Source organism: Euprymna scolopes, chromosome 38, assembly GCF_053919585.1.
Source record: "Euprymna scolopes isolate OS-2025 chromosome 38, ASM5391958v1, whole genome shotgun sequence".
Taxonomy (NCBI): domain Eukaryota; kingdom Metazoa; phylum Mollusca; class Cephalopoda; order Sepiida; family Sepiolidae; genus Euprymna; species Euprymna scolopes.
In genome coordinates, this window is record NC_136519.1 from 55,983,987 (window position 1) to 56,000,196 (window position 16,210).

General features: G+C 34.0%; 1 protein-coding gene across 3 annotated transcripts in view; it reads right to left on the reverse strand.

The window, feature by feature from the left end:
• Positions 1-9,899, reverse strand: part of LOC145263157 (uncharacterized) — a 53,820-nt gene extending 43,921 nt beyond the window's left edge. The window contains exon 1 of one of the 3 annotated variants that reach the window (XM_080120161.1): positions 9,843-9,899. The gene's annotated coding sequence lies outside the window, so the exon portion shown is untranslated. The remainder of the gene's footprint in view (positions 1-9,842) is intronic. The other 2 variants (XM_080120162.1, XM_080120160.1) reach the window with 2 other exon arrangements.
• Between the last annotated feature and the right edge of the window lie 6,311 nt (positions 9,900-16,210).

Genomic DNA, 16,210 nt, shown 5'->3' on the forward strand with positions numbered 1-16,210 from the left:
CACACACACACACACACACGTTTCTATGGGACAATGATTTTACATATGAATACATAACAAAGTACTTATTTAGATAGCTTAATAATGCAACACTAGAGCTATAATTTTTTTATTTAAAGATACCACGTTAATAGGAGTAGATACTCAATTATTTACTAATTTTCAGAAACTTTCTATTAACGTGGTATCTTTAAAAGTACACACACACACACATACACACACACACACACACACGTTTCTATGGGACAATGATTTTACATATGAATACATAACAAAGTACTTATTTAGATAGCTTAATAATGCAACACTAGAGCTATAATTTTTTTATTTAAAGATACGACGTTAATAGGAGTAGATACTCAATTATTTACTAATTTTCAGAAACTTTCTATTAACGTGGTATCTTTAAAAGTACACACACACACACACATACACACACACACACACACACACACACACACACGTTTCTATGGGACAATGATTTTACATATGAATACATAACAAAGTACTTATTTAGATAGCTTAATAATGCAACACTAGAGCTATAATTTTTTTATTTAAAGATACCACGTTAATAGGAGTAGATACTCAATTATTTACTAATTTTCAGAAACTTTCTATTACCGTGGTATCTTTAAAAGTACACACACACACACATACACACACACACACACACGTTTCTATGGGACAATGATTTTACATATGAATACATAAAAAAAGTACTTATTTAGATAGCTTAATAATGCAACACTAGAGCTATAATTTTTTTATTTAAAGATACCACGTTAATAGGAGTAGATACTCAATTATTTACTAATTTTCAGAAACTTTCTATTAACGTGGTATCTTTTAAAGTACACACACACACACACACATACACACACACACACACACACACACACGTTTCTATGGGACAATGATTTTACATATGAATACATAACAAAGTACTTATTTAGATAGCTTAATAATGCAACACTAGAGCTATAATTTTTTTATTTAAAGATACCACGTTAATAGGAGTAGATACTCAATTATTTACTAATTTTCAGAAACTTTCTATTAACGTGGTATCTTTAAAAGTACACACACACACACACACACACACACACACACACACACACGTTTCTATGGGACAATGATTTTACATATGAATACATAACAAAGTACTTATTTAGATAGCTTAATAATGCAACACTAGAGCTATAATTTTTTTATTTAAAGATACCACGTTAATAGGAGTAGATACTCAATTATTTACTAATTTTCAGAAACTTTCTATTAACGTGGTATCTTTAAAAGTACACACACACACACACACACACACACACACGTTTCTATGGGACAATGATTTTACATATGAATACATAACAAAGTACTTATTTAGATAGCTTAATAATGCAACACTAGAGCTATAATTTTTTTATTTAAAGATACCACGTTAATAGGAGTAGATACTAAATTATTTACTAATTTTCAGAAACTTTCTATTAACGTGGTATCTTTAAAAGTACACACACACACACACACACACACACACGTTTCTATGGGACAATGATTTTACATATGAATACATAACAAAGTACTTATTTAGATAGCTTAATAATGCAACACTAGAGCTATAATTTTTTTATTTAAAGATACCACGTTAATAGGAGTAGATACTCAATTATTTACTAATTTTCAGAAACTTTCTATTAACGTGGTATCTTTAAAAGTACACACACACACACACACACACACACGTTTCTATGGGACAATGATTTTACATATGAATACATAACAAAGTACTTATTTAGATAGCTTAATAATGCAACACTAGAGCTATAATTTTTTTATTTAAAGATACCACGTTAATAGGAGTAGATACTCAATTATTTACTAATTTTCAGAAACTTTCTATTAACGTGGTATCTTTAAAAGTACACACACACACACACACACACACACACACGTTTCTATGGGACAATGATTTTACATATGAATACATAACAAAGTACTTATTTAGATAGCTTAATAATGCAACACTAGAGCTATAATTTTTTTATTTAAAGATACCACGTTAATAGGAGTAGATACTCAATTATTTACTAATTTTCAGAAACTTTCTATTAACGTGGTATCTTTAAAAGTACACACACACACACACACACACACACACATACACACACACACACACACACACACACACACACACGTTTCTATGGGACAATGATTTTACATATGAATACATAACAAAGTACTTATTTAGATAGCTTAATAATGCAACACTAGAGCTATAATTTTTTTATTTAAAGATACCACGTTAATAGGAGTAGATACTCAATTATTTACTAATTTTCAGAAACTTTCTATTAACGTGGTATCTTTAAAAGTACACACACACACACACACACACACACACACGTTTCTATGGGACAATGATTTTACATATGAATACATAACAAAGTACTTATTTAGATAGCTTAATAATGCAACACTAGAGCTATAATTTTTTTATTTAAAGATACCACGTTAATAGGAGTAGATACTCAATTATTTACTAATTTTCAGAAACTTTCTATTAACGTGGTATCTTTAAAAGTACACACACACACACACACACACATACACACACACACACACACACACACACGTTTCTATGGGACAATGATTTTACATATGAATACATAACAAAGTACTTATTTAGATAGCTTAATAATGCAACACTAGAGCTATAATTTTTTTATTTAAAGATACCACGTTAATAGGAGTAGATACTCAATTATTTACTAATTTTCAGAAACTTTCTATTAACGTGGTATCTTTAAAAGTACACACACACACACACACACACACACACACACACACACACACACACACGTTTCTATGGGACAATGATTTTACATATGAATACATAACAAAGTACTTATTTAGATAGCTTAATAATGCAACACTAGAGCTATAATTTTTTTATTTAAAGATACCACGTTAATAGGAGTAGATACTAAATTATTTACTAATTTTCAGAAACTTTCTATTAACGTGGTATCTTTAAAAGTACACACACACACACACACATACACACACACACACACACACACGCGTTTCTATGGGACAATGATTTTACATATGAATACATAACAAAGTACTTATTTAGATAGCTTAATAATGCAACACTAAAGCTATAATTTTTTATTTAAAGATACCACGTTAATAGGAGTAGATACTCAATTATTTACTAATTTTCAGAAACTTTCTATTAACGTGGTATCTTTAAAAGTACACACACACACACACACACATACACACACACACACGTTTCTATGGGACAATGATTTTACATATGAATACATAACAAAGTACTTATTTAGATAGCTTAATAATGCAACACTAAAGCTATAATTTTTTTATTTAAAGATACCACGTTAATAGGAGTAGATACTCAATTATTTACTAATTTTCAGAAACTTTCTATTAACGTGGTATCTTTAAAAGTACACACACACACACACATACACACACACACACACACACACACACACACGTTTCTATGGGACAATGATTTTACATATGAATACATAACAAAGTACTTATTTAGATAGCTTAATAATGCAACACTAGAGCTATAATTTTTTTATTTAAAGATACCACGTTAATAGGAGTAGATACTCAATTATTTACTAATTTTCAGAAACTTTCTATTAACGTGGTATCTTTAAAAGTACACACACACACACACATACACACACACACACACACACACGTTTCTATGGGACAATGATTTTACATATGAATACATAACAAAGTACTTATTTAGATAGCTTAATAATGCAACACTAGAGCTATAATTTTTTTATTTAAAGATACCACGTTAATAGGAGTAGATACTCAATTATTTACTAATTTTCAGAAACTTTCTATTAACGTGGTATCTTTAAAAGTACACACACACACACACACACACACACACACACACACGTTTCTATGGGACAATGATTTTACATATGAATACATAACAAAGTACTTATTTAGATAGCTTAATAATGCAACACTAGAGCTATAATTTTTTTATTTAAAGATACCACGTTAATAGGAGTAGATACTCAATTATTTACTAATTTTCAGAAACTTTCTATTAACGTGGTATCTTTAAAAGTACACACACACACACACACACACACACACACACACACACACACACACACACACGTTTCTATGGGACAATGATTTTACATATGAATACATAACAAAGTACTTATTTAGATAGCTTAATAATGCAACACTAGAGCTATAATTTTTTTATTTAAAGATACCACGTTAATAGGAGTAGATACTCAATTATTTACTAATTTTCAGAAACTTTCTATTAACGTGGTATCTTTAAAAGTACACACACACACACATACACACACACACACACACACGTTTCTATGGGACAATGATTTTACATATGAATACATAACAAAGTACTTATTTAGATAGCTTAATAATGCAACACTAGAGCTATAATTTTTTTATTTAAAGATACGACGTTAATAGGAGTAGATACTCAATTATTTACTAATTTTCAGAAACTTTCTATTAACGTGGTATCTTTAAAAGTACACACACACACACACATACACACACACACACACACACACACACACGTTTCTATGGGACAATGATTTTACATATGAATACATAACAAAGTACTTATTTAGATAGCTTAATAATGCAACACTAGAGCTATAATTTTTTTATTTAAAGATACCACGTTAATAGGAGTAGATACTCAATTATTTACTAATTTTCAGAAACTTTCTATTACCGTGGTATCTTTAAAAGTACACACACACACACATACACACACACACACACACGTTTCTATGGGACAATGATTTTACATATGAATACATAACAAAGTACTTATTTAGATAGCTTAATAATGCAACACTAGAGCTATAATTTTTTTATTTAAAGATACCACGTTAATAGGAGTAGATACTCAATTATTTACTAATTTTCAGAAACTTTCTATTAACGTGGTATCTTTAAAAGTACACACACACACACACACATACACACACACACACACACACACACACGTTTCTATGGGACAATGATTTTACATATGAATACATAACAAAGTACTTATTTAGATAGCTTAATAATGCAACACTAGAGCTATAATTTTTTTATTTAAAGATACCACGTTAATAGGAGTAGATACTCAATTATTTACTAATTTTCAGAAACTTTCTATTAACGTGGTATCTTTAAAAGTACACACACACACACACACACACACACACACACACACACACACGTTTCTATGGGACAATGATTTTACATATGAATACATAACAAAGTACTTATTTAGATAGCTTAATAATGCAACACTAGAGCTATAATTTTTTTATTTAAAGATACCACGTTAATAGGAGTAGATACTCAATTATTTACTAATTTTCAGAAACTTTCTATTAACGTGGTATCTTTAAAAGTACACACACACACACACACACACACACACGTTTCTATGGGACAATGATTTTACATATGAATACATAACAAAGTACTTATTTAGATAGCTTAATAATGCAACACTAGAGCTATAATTTTTTTATTTAAAGATACCACGTTAATAGGAGTAGATACTCAATTATTTACTAATTTTCAGAAACTTTCTATTAACGTGGTATCTTTAAAAGTACACACACACACACACACACACACACGTTTCTATGGGACAATGATTTTACATATGAATACATAACAAAGTACTTATTTAGATAGCTTAATAATGCAACACTAGAGCTATAATTTTTTTATTTAAAGATACCACGTTAATAGGAGTAGATACTCAATTATTTACTAATTTTCAGAAACTTTCTATTAACGTGGTATCTTTAAAAGTACACACACACACACACACACACACACACGTTTCTATGGGACAATGATTTTACATATGAATACATAACAAAGTACTTATTTAGATAGCTTAATAATGCAACACTAGAGCTATAATTTTTTTATTTAAAGATACCACGTTAATAGGAGTAGATACTCAATTATTTACTAATTTTCAGAAACTTTCTATTAACGTGGTATCTTTAAAAGTACACACACACACACACACACACATACACACACACACACACACACACACGTTTCTATGGGACAATGATTTTACATATGAATACATAACAAAGTACTTATTTAGATAGCTTAATAATGCAACACTAGAGCTATAATTTTTTTATTTAAAGATACCACGTTAATAGGAGTAGATACTCAATTATTTACTAATTTTCAGAAACTTTCTATTAACGTGGTATCTTTAAAAGTACACACACACACACACACACACACACACGTTTCTATGGGACAATGATTTTACATATGAATACATAACAAAGTACTTATTTAGATAGCTTAATAATGCAACACTAGAGCTATAATTTTTTTATTTAAAGATACCACGTTAATAGGAGTAGATACTCAATTATTTACTAATTTTCAGAAACTTTCTATTAACGTGGTATCTTTAAAAGTACACACACACACACACACACACACGTTTCTATGGGACAATGATTTTACATATGAATACATAACAAAGTACTTATTTAGATAGCTTAATAATGCAACACTAGAGCTATAATTTTTTTATTTAAAGATACCACGTTAATAGGAGTAGATACTCAATTATTTACTAATTTTCAGAATCTTTCTATTAACGTGGTATCTTTAAAAGTACACACACACACACACACACACACACACACACACACACACACACACACACATATGGTATTTATTTGCTTCCCACGAAAGCAAAATGTGACATGTCGTCAAACAAAAAAAAAAAAAAAGAAAGAAAGAAAGAAAAAGAAAACATGCTGTAATGGTTGTGTGTGCGTGTGTGCATGGTCCGTGAATTGTGAAGTAATAGTACAAACAATTCCATAACATAAATACGTTGTCAGCATCGGTCTGGTCGCTAAGCAACGATCTGGAAAAATGGCCGTACATGTTTATTTGCATACGACAATAATACATAGCGATTATTAATTATTATAGCGATTATTAATTATTCATTATTATTTTGATGCAAAACCTACCTTAAAACACTACCAGACACACCAAGTACCTTTGTGTGAAATTTCATAAAATCGGTCCAACCATTTTTGAGTCCCTAACAAACAAACTCACACATGAACAGACAACGGTGCATTTATATAAGTATAGATATATATGTTGCGGTTTCAAAATCACCGCCACCATTTTTTATTTCTTTCTTCATCTCCACTGTTCTCTTTGCCTTCCCTTACCTTAAACAAGGGACGTGATTGGCTAATGCGAGCTAACGTATGAACAATATCCGGGTTCAGTGAATACATTCACCTTCCCTTTCTTTTTATCATCGACTTCGCTACGCACGTCGAAATTCAAATATATCAAACAAAACAGGCAATTGATCTTTTTACTTTTAATCAAAATTAATTTAAATGGAATCAACAAACTCCCAAGCTAATTTTGATAGCATATATTTCGTTCTGGAATTAATTACAGTCGTTTGTTTGTCTTATTAGGAGCGCCACCACTAACATCACGCTGGCCAAATGTTGCACCTTGCTCCTCTGGCCTGCAACCTCAACTGCACTTCGCTCCTCCGACCTATGATCTCGCATGTACCTCGCTCCATCAGTCTGCAACCTCGCCTGCACCTGGCTCCTTACTGACTGTCCGTTCCTTAACACTGACCCCTACGTTCTTAGTGTCGTCTGTTCCTTAACACTGACCCTACGTTCTCAGTGTCCACCGACCGTTCTGGATCGCTCTGATGCCCAGCCGATCATTCCAGACCCAGTGAGCAACCCTAAACCACGCTACGTTTAGAGTATCTGTTCCAGACTTCCAGACCTTAGCCTCCGGTAATGAGCGATTTTCTGGACAACCAGCATCCAGATCATACGATTTTTTCACTTCCTTTGCAAATAAAAGGTGAACCCTCGTCTTTAACCAAACAACCTGTATCTATCATTCTTCTTTACTTTTTTACTGTTTACTTTTTGGCCCGTGTCTTGTAAGTTGTTGGGTCGATTGTCTCCGAACGACGGCCCCGCAATATATATGATATTTTTATTTATATAGACAAATATTACATAATCGCTACACTGAACATGTAAACGTTTTGGACAATTGGTTGGCAAAAACCAAAAGTCCTCGTCAGGCAACGTAATATGGGTTATGTGACACTGAAGACGACTGGTTCTCAAATAGAAGAAGAAAAAATTATTTTTTAATAAAATAAAATGTTAAATTAAAATTTTTTTTCTTTCTCATTTTTCGTTTTCTTTTTTTTTTGTCTCTCTCTTTTTTATCTTCCTTTTCTTTTTCTTTTAGTTCCTCCTTTTATCCTGTTAAGTCTTAACGCTCTCTTTCCCCTTATCGCTTCCTATATTTGGAGTCTAAAATGTCACCTCACCCCCTCCACTTCTTAATTTTTTAATTTAATATTTTATTATTTTTTTTTTAAATACAGTTTTTCTTCTTCTATTTGAGAACTAGTCGTTAGCACGTAAGTAGCGCGCCGCCATTTACCGAGTGGATTACCATTCACCACCACTCCGCCCCTCCACCGTGTCTCTCACTCTCACACACACACACACACACACACACACACAAACACACACACACACACACACACACACACACACACACACACACACACACACACACACACACACACACACACACACACACACACACACACACACACCACTTTTAAAAAACTTTCTTGTTATTTCAAATGTCTGATAAAGATTCCTCGGCGATGTGATAAGTCACTTCACTATAAGAAAACACGGTACTTCTACAGTTTATCGCCGAAAATGGAGACGCCATTTTTCTCGGGCACCTGTCATTAGAATAAGAGGGAGAAATCAGTATTTAAAACAATGGCCAAAGTAGGAAATAAATAACCAAAAAAATTATTAATTATTCCGGAAATAACTAAGAAAAAAAGTAAATAAAGTGAAAGAGAACATATATCCGTAATTGTTTAATCGGAAATGTTTCGATTTAATTAATGAAAGCGAAAAGATTTTCATGAAACGTATATATATTTATTATTAAAAAAATAATAATAAAAATGACGTATTCATAATTATTTAAACTGGGCGAGCGCCATTTAAAAACCAAAACATTTATGTATAAAATATCAAAATATAATTGTAAAGACATTTATTGAAAAATCTGCGTAAAAAAATATAATTTTAATAAAAACAATTTTGTAATTTTTTTGTTGTTTATTTCCTACTTCGGTTATAGTTTAAAATGCTGATTTCTCCCCCTAATTTTAACGACAGGGGCCCGAAAAAATGGCATCTTTATTTTCGGCAATAAACTGTAGAAGTACCAAAAAGTACTGAAGGCGATGAAATGGCGTAAAATAGTTCCAGGGTCCAGGACCCCTGGACCCTGGAACTATTTTACATCGTATGGACCCCTGGAGTCCCTGGACTAGGGGTCCATACGATGCAAATGGTAAATTTGCGACGGGTTTGATCAGCTCGAAACCAAATTAGAGTGCTCGGTGTTCACTGTTCTGTTGTAGCGTAAGGTAACATTAACCCGGCTTTCGGAATAAACACATTCAACCTCGATAGCCGTTCTTAACATGGGGAAGTTGGGGGTGTTTATTCCGAAAGCGGTTCTTAATATGGAGTGGTTAGGGGTGTTTTGTTTCACTGTTTCTGGGGCAGGTTGTAAAAACAAACAAACATACAAACAAACAAAAATGAATAAATAATCGGCAAAAAACGATAAAGCCTCTATTCCGAATCTCTACGAAAAGACAATAAAAATCATACCTGTATATAATAGTTTGGTTTGCTGGAGCCGATGAAAGTTCGGTGAAAATGGAAGTGAAACTAATTTCGTTCATAAACACGTCATCCGATATTTTTCCGCGAATCCAATATGACTTGATAAGTGGTTTTCGTAAACAAGTTTTACCGAGAAATTTTACTTTCACTTTATTAATAAAAAAAAAAAAAAAAGAAAGAAAGAAAGAAAGAAAAAATGAAACTCGGTGACCTTATAAAAACAAATATGACACGATGGAATTCTATTCAATTTTTAAATTTTCAAGTTCTTTAAATGTTTGCTGTAATATTTATAAGTAGCTGATGTACTTGTCAACGTCGGGTTTCTCAAATCTTTCTCTTCCGCATATCAGTTCAAATAAAAAAAAACAACCCTATATTAAAACAAACAAACAAACAAACAATGTTTTTAAAAATCTGTATGATGTACGTACTCATGATGAAACGAAAATATGTTCCAAAAATCACGTAAATTAACCAAGTAGTTTTTAAGCGATTAATTGGAAGCCGTAGGTATTACAACATAAATCTAATAAGTGTATGGTACCCAGGTCTCATGAGATCCTTTTCCCACCACAAATAAAATAAAATAAAATAAATAAAACGTGTGAAATAAACAGTATTTATTTACACAAAAATAACAAGTAACAAACGAATCATTTTTAGTGTCCAAAAGGTGTGCCTGGATAGAAAGTTCTTGCAAATGTGAAAGTTATTGAGACTGTTCGTTGTTTTGACAAAAAAAAAAAAAAAAAAAAAAAGCAGAGAGTGTCCTTTGTTTTCTCAGCGAGAAAACAGGCTTAATTTTTGTGTGTGCTAGGAGAAATAAAGAAGATGGTAAATGTCCTTGCGTGCGGATGAATATCTGCATTATTTGCAATGTGTGTGTGTGTGTGTGTGTGTGTGTGTGTGTGTGTGTGTGTGTGTGTGCATGCATGTGGATGAGCTCTTCTCTGTGTGTGTGCGTGCATGTGGATAATCGTGTTTGTCATGCTGGCGAAAAAATATGTAGCAACGGAGTCGTTGACGTGAATAGAGAAGGGAATGAAGAGTGAGGAACGTGGAGCAGTAGCACCGAGTGAGAATGAGTGAGTGAGTGAATTTGTTTAAGTATGTGTTGATCGGCTCCCAGGCGATATGTGAAAAAAGGTTTTGAAAATTAAATCTTTCTCGGATCGTTGATTGGTTGAGAAGTGCACTCTTTTGTCACATGGTATGCTTTCAACTACGAACAAAATGCATTTTAAGTTTTGTTCCTCGCAGAATTTGCGTAGGCATATTTTAAAATTTTTTGTGCCTCTGAAATTTATATTTTTTTGTTTGCGCGTGTAATTGGGTTTTTATTTATTTATTTGTTATTTTTAGAACAAGAAGTGAATGCTTTTTTTTTTGGGGGGGGTGTTTAATCGCACAAATACTCCCACTAGATTGTAAAAGATGTGAATATTTTTTAATATGTAATGTATTCTTTCAAATGTTTTGGCTAGTGGACTTTCCTACCGATTTTTGTCGTAGGTTTGGCGTTTGTATCTTTTTGTGCTGCTGCACTCCCTTTTTTCATGAGAGTTTGTTCAGGTGGGAAAATTGTTTGAGGGTATTTCTCAATGTACGCTGTTTAATTCAGTCGATCGCGATGTTATTCTTCATTTCTTTCCACAGGACAGTAAAATATTTTTTACACCTGTCCAAAACCTGATAAGGTCCTGAGTAATTAGGACAAAGTGTTTTTTTTAACTGTATCACTCCTGATGAACATATTTGCAAGTGTGGAGGTCATTCGGAATATAAGTTTGTCTGTCAGCTCCTGGTGGGGGTTAAATTGAGAGAAGACATTTTGTGTTTTAACTCTGTCACAAAGGTAGTTGTGTGTTCTCATTAAAATATTGTCCAGGTACTGTCACTGCCGACCTGAAAACTACTTCTGTTGGCATGCTTTGCAAGTCTTCTTTTATTGTGTTTCGAATCATTAAAAGAATTAACGGTAAATTATCTGTCCAGTCTGTGTTGTTAAGACTCGTAACCAAAGAAGTTTTTAGTTGTCTGTGCAAACATTCGACAAGGCCGTTCGAGCAGGGGTGGTAAGCTGTAGTCTTTATGTGGTTTGTTTCCAATAATTGGTTGAATTCTGTAAAGAGAGTCGATTGGAATTGTGAGCCTCTATCCGTTGTGATTACTGAAAGTACTCCAAAGATCGCTATTCAATCCTGTAGTATAGCTCTAGCTGTTGCCACAGCCGATGTGTCCTTGATAGATATAGCTGTAGGCCACCTGCTAAATCTGTCGACTATAGTGAGGATGTGGGTGTGTCCTTTTGAGGTGGGTAATAGTCTTACCAAGTCAACGTGGATATTGGTAAATCTAGCATCAGGCGTGCTGAAAGTGCCCAGTGGTGACTTTGTGTGCCTGTGAATTCTATTCTTTTGACAAGGTACACACATCTTAGTCCAATTTCGAATATCTGTGTTCATATTTGATCAAACAAAACGGTCTGCTATTATTTTTACAATGGCTCTTTTGCTTGGATGGGATAAATTGTGGAAATGTTAGAAAACTTGTCTGATATTTGGCCAATATGTATGGATGTGGTTGTTTTTTTGCTGTGTCGCAATAAAACGTTGTTGTACTAAAGGGTATGGGCATTTCCTTCAGTTATAAAGACGTTTTCTGTTACATGTCTGTGAGTGTTGCATCCGTCTTTTGTTCTTGTGCAATTAAATCCATACTAAGTGAACTGGAATTTAGCAAAGTAATTGTAGCTCGTGATAATGCGTCTGCTACAATGTTTTCTTGTCCCTTGACGTACCTGATATTGGGGTAAATTGGGCTATATAATCAAGATTTCTGATTTCTCATGGGCCATATTTATCTACATGTGTATGTAGTGCATATGTTAATGGCTTATGGTCAGTATAAATGCAAAAGTTTATTCCTTCTAACAGATGTCTGAAATGTTCAATTGCCAAGTAAATCGCTAATAGTTCCCTTGAAAAGGTATTGTACTTTGTCTGTGTCTTGCTCAGTTTGGTTGAAAAAAAAAACGATATAGGAGTCATCGTATCTTTGGTCTGTTGGTGAATAACTGCTAACTGCTCCTACAGTTATGTCTGACACATCTGTTGTAAGTGCGAGTTTCGTTTTTTCACTATCCTTAATGTAGTTCAATTTTGTGAAGGATCACAGAACAGTTGGGTAAAAATCATTTGTAATATAAAACGACAAACTTGTCTAACAGACGTAGGTTGTGGGAAATTTGAAATGGCACTTACTTTCTCGGGTAATGGTGATATTCTGTCCTTATCGATTGAGTGTCCGAGGAAGTTAATCTTCTGTTGGCTGAAGATACATTTTTCAATGTTTATTTTTAGCTCCTAATTGGACAGTCTTTGGAAAGCTTGTCCTAAATGTTGTCTATGTTCGTCAAGGTTTTTTACTAGCAATGAGGACATCATCCATGTATGCGAATATAAATGGCAGGTCCCTAAAAACCTCATCTATTAATCTCTAGAATGTCTGACAAGTGTTTCTAAGTCCGAAAGGCATTTGAACGAATTTGTAAAGTTCAAATGGTATGGTCAGTGCTATTTTATGGATATCTTCTCCTGCCACTGGAATTTGGTAATCTGCCTTCACTACATCTAACTTGGAAAATACTGTGGTATTTTGCAATCCGATTGTGAAATCATAAATGTGTGAGATCAGGTATATATCCGGTATGGTTTGTGCATTTAATCTCCGAAAATTGCCGCAATTTGTTGTCGCATCTGATTTTTGTACCCTGTGTAGAGAAGAAGACCAAGCACTTTTGGACGGTTGGATAATTCCTTGCTGTAACATTGAAATTCATTTTTCGCGATCCTGTATTTATCAGGTTTCAAACATCTGGGGGTGATGTAGATGGGTTGTCCATTCGTTTTAATATAATTCTTTGCATTATGCTTAATAGTATCAGTGTCCTTGAATGGCTGAGAGAGTTATGGATATTTTTGAAGAAGCTGGCGAATATATCTTCGGTTAAGGCAGAACTGATTCCAGCAGACCGATATCTCGTGGTGATACCTTTAATCACGATCTTCGTTTGATTGTCTGTTAATGTGTGATTAGTCACGTCTACAGACAAATTAAATCTGACCCTAATATTGGCGTTGTCAAGTTGGCTATGGTAAAAATCCACGGAAAAATCCATCGCATGCCGAAATTAATATTTAAGGATTTCTCTCTATATGTACTTTTGTGCCGTTAGCTGCCTGGAGGTGATAAGATTGTGGAGTAATTTTTTGATTTGGTGGCGGTGGAATCACACTTATCTCTGCTCCAGTGTCTATTAAAAAGTTATACCCGTGAGTGTTGTCATGAATACAAAATAGACGACCTTTAGTAGAAAATCCAGCAACAGTTGTTGTCTCTACTGGCTGGAATGTTCGTTTCCCTGTTTCTTATTATTAAAAGAACAAGGGTAAGTACAATGTCACTTTGGTACCGAATTTTTTATGATAATAATATTTGCTCGTTCTCTCCTGTGTGATGTTTCGACCTTTACTAAGAATTTGTCTTCTATAGCTCGGTTGCTTATTGAGTGGGTACAGACGGTCTGTCTGTAGCAAATCTTGTAATTGCTGCGAAAGTTTTATGAAATTCCTTGTCTTTTGTTTGGAACGGTTCACTTTGCGGTTCCAAAGATTTTCATGTATTCAGTCAGCCATGTCCGCTACTTTTTCGGTTTTTGTTTCTTCCGTCGTGTGCACGAGAATTTGTATTGTTGTATCGGGTAGTTTGTCCATCCATAGGCTCTCATGATATTTTCGGACATTTTGTTGTCACCCAGTAATGTTCGCATATGCCATAATAGTTATGAGGGGGTATGATCTCCGAATCTGACCTGTTTGAAGAGATTGTGCAACCTCGTTGGATGAGCCAGTCCATTTCATTATCACCTCCTTGGTTGTACAGGTTGTCTGTTGCAAGGCCGAATGTCGGTGGTAATCGACCCTACAACTAAAAGACAACACAGGCAAGAAGAAGACGAAAAATGACAATGGCAAAGAAGAAATGACAAATGCAGTGGGTACTGTTGTGAACAAATACAGATCTATTCAGGTTTATTTAAAAAAAAAAAAATGAATGGTGGTAGGAGGTCTGAGGCTGAGGGTTGGAATCCAGCTGGTGTTTGAACTGGCACGGCTACAAGGTTGTCACTAGTGGCTACGGGAAACAGGTGCTGGCTTGAGAAGCTGGACTGCTAGGAATCGAGCACATCAACAGCAAGTGGTCGCTGCTGCTGCTACTTGGTTTGGCCGTTGTCAGGGAGGTAGTCTAAACCATTCTGCGTGAACATGACTGCTGCTGCTGCTGAGTTGGGTTGGGCCGCTGATGGGCCCAACCTCGCCATGCGGTGATCTAGCCATGACTGACTGCTTGTTGAAAAAAACTGCTATATTTATACTCGTCTGGCGTACATAGTTGTAGACACCGAGGCTTTGCAGCGCTGGTCATCATTTTTCGTTCTTGATTTGTGTTTATTTTGTGTCTTTAAAGTGCTGTAGGAAGTCATCTGTTTGAGGTTTATATTCATGTGCCATATCAAATTGAAGCTGGGAAAGTTGTGAATATTATTCTAGCGGGAATTGTACTATTCAGAGTTCCACGGGCTAATTATTCACGTTGAAGTACTTGTTGAAGGGCCGTTAGCTGTGGTTTTTATGTTTTGAGTTGGGATCCTTTTTTGGTGAGTGGTTTCCTTTGGTGGAAACCATGACATGTCTTCTAGTACATTCTCCAGTAAATCTGTCACCTTGTAAAAGACATCTGTTGGTAACTTTTCGATTAAGTAACAATATCTGGTGTGTGAAAGTGATTTTGAAGCCTTTAAACTGTTGATTGTTCCGTTCCGAGTTCGGGACACTTATTGTTGAGGTTGAAAACTTTTGGTTTTGGCTTGGTTGCAAAAGTTTGTAGTTTCGATGTTTTTAAACTGCCAAGTAACATAAGAAATTGTAGTGGACCATTGTATGAGGAAGTTGCATGCTCAAATTTCATTCAGGTTTGTTGACTTGTAGTCCTGTGTGTTTGTTTCACGTTCATGGTCACCAACTTGTAGGGACCTTTTAAACAGCAGGTGTCACCAACTTGTAGTCATACTCAGGTCTCATGAGATCCTTTTTCCACCACAAATAAAATAAAAAAAAATAAAAAAAAAAAATAAAAAAATAAAACATGTGAAATAAACAGTGTTTATTTACACAAAAATAACAAATAACAAACGAATCATTTTTAGTGTCCAAAGGGTGTGTCTTGATAGACAGTTCTTCAAATGTGAAAGTTATTGAGACTGTTCGTTGTTTTGACAGGAAAAAAAG